Here is a 2645-nt window from a genome sequence, read left to right as displayed (position 1 = left end):
GCCTGTAAGTGTAACTCTGTTTCCCACATCTGCCTAATGGATGTCTCTAAAGGACCCTCCCCCCAGATCCGCCGCTGGATTTGCACAGGTATCATCTGGTGGAGGCTGGGGAGGTTTTTTTTTTTTTTTATTGTATAGGCACCTGAGGGCCACATCCCTAAAGCTGCCGCCCTAGGCACAGGCCTGCGTGTGCCTATATATAAATACAGCCCTGGTTATGCAGTCAGGTTGGCAAATTAAAGCTGGACATACAGAGGCCGATACATACCAGTGCATTTCACTCCACTTTGTTAGAGAAAATTGATAACCAGAATGGACTACACAATCTAAAACTGGGGGAGCGCCCTTCTGCATGTTTATCTGAACAATCAAACTAAACTAATAACTGTTTCACTACCAATAACTGCCATTTGCGGTTTATATAAATCTAATAGGTGGGAGCCCAAGGACAAACATTCAGATTAGGGTGATGAGGAAACTTTGCTCATGTGAGGGATCTATTGGCGTTTGTAGTACAGATATAGGATCTATAATCCAGAATACCTGGGATTTTCTGGTTAAGTGGTCTTTCCATAATTTGGATCACCACACCTTAACTCTGATAAAAATAATTAAAACATTAAACAAACCCAATAGAATTGTTTTACCTCCAGTAAGGGCTCTGGCACACGGGGAGATTAGTCGCCCGCGACAAATCTCCCCTGTCATGGGCGACTAATCTCCCCGAACTACCATCCCACCGGCGAAAATGTAAGTCGACGGTGGGATGGCACACGCTGCGCAGGCTATTTCGGCAAATCGTCTGCGCAGCGTGTGCCCTCCCACCGGCGACTTACCTTTTCGCCGGTGGGATGGTAGTTCGGGGAGATTAGTCGCCCGCGAACAGGGGGATTTGTCGCGGGCGCCCCCGTGTGCCAGAGCCCTAAGGAGGGGATTCGAGATAAGGCTCTATCTTGGATCTCCTTCTATCTTTCCAACCATTCCTTCAGTGTCTCCCATTCGGCCTCAACCTCCACTCCTCAGCCTCTCTCTCAGTTGGGGTACCTCAAAGCTCTGTTCTTGGACCCCTTCTATTTTCCATCTACACCACTGGTCTGGGTCAACTAATCAGCTCCTTTGGATTTCACTATCATTTATATGCAGACGATACCCAAATATACCTTTCCTCCCTAGACCTGCCATCACTCCTAGCTCGTGTCTCAGACTGTCTAACTGCAATTTCTGCATTCATGTCCTCTCGCACCCTAAAAATCAACATGGACAAAGCCAAACTGGTCATCTTCCCACCCTCCAACTCAGTTTCCCTGCCTGACATCACTGTCTGCATGGAAAATATTAATATAACCCCAGTTCCACAAGCTTGCTGTCTAGGAGTCACATTCGACTCTCTCTTTCACTCCCCACATTCAAACACTCTCCAAATCCTGTCGGTTCCACCTTAAAAACATTGCACGCATTCGACCTTTCCTCACTCATGAGACTGCCAAAATTCTTATCCACGCCCTTGTCATATCTCGCTTAGACCACTGCAACTCACTGCTCTGTGTGCTTCCCCTGGCTAAACTGACCCCACTCCAATCCATCATGAACAGTGCTGCCAGACTCATACACCTCTCCTCCCACTCCACAAGTGCCGCCCCTCTCTGCCAATCCTTGCACTGGCTACCCGTCATGTACAGGATTCAGTTCAAGATTCTTGTACTCACCTTCAAAGTACTCACTGGTGCCGCACCCCTCTATTTAACAACCCTAATCCCCATCCCCAAGTACACCCCCAGACGTAACCTTCACTCTACACATGACCTCCTTCTCTCCTGCTCACTCCTCACCACCTCTCACTCTCGCATCCAGGACTTCTCATGCGCTGCACCCATCCTCTGGAACGCCCTCCCCCATCCCATTAGGCACTGCCAGACTCTCCAAGCCTTTAAATGGTCTCTTAAAACTCACCTTTTCACTCAAGCCTATAACCTAAACCCCTTTACACACCAACATAACCTCTAACGCCATGCTATTTACCCTAACCTTATGTCTCAGCCCTCCCTTTTAGAATGTAAGCTCTTGCGAGCAGGGCCCTCCCCCTAGTGTCTCCGATCCTCATCCAATGTACCTGCAAACCATTTTTATTAATTGTTTATATGTATATGTTAACTGTTATGTCTTTTGTACCCCCCTATTCTGTAAAGCGATACATAAATTGATGGCGCTATATAAATAATAATAACAGTAAGGATTAATTATATCTTAGTTGGGATCAAGTACAAGGTACAGTTTTATTATTACAGGGAAAAAGAAAATCATTTTTCAAAATGTATTTGCTCAAAATGGAGTCTACGGGAGATGGTCTTATCGGAATTCAGAGCCTTCTGTATAATGGTTTTCCAGATAAGGGATCCAATACCTGTATAAGGTTTTCAATATTTTAGGATAGAAGCTTGGGTCAGCCAATCAGATGTTGCTGTCATTATTTAAATTGCACTAAGTTAGCAAATTCTAATTGCCCAGTGGCTGCTTAGGGTCATGATACCTGCTCAAAGTCCTGCTGCTGTTTGTAATGGGAGTGCGTGCATTATAACTGCAGTCGGCTGTTTCACTTGGAAATGGGAAAGTAATATCCTCATAGAATATTAAGCGGGTGCCTAGGA

Source organism: Xenopus tropicalis, chromosome 1 (assembly GCF_000004195.4).
Source record: "Xenopus tropicalis strain Nigerian chromosome 1, UCB_Xtro_10.0, whole genome shotgun sequence".
Taxonomy (NCBI): domain Eukaryota; kingdom Metazoa; phylum Chordata; class Amphibia; order Anura; family Pipidae; genus Xenopus; species Xenopus tropicalis.
This window is presented reverse-complemented; position numbering follows the sequence as displayed.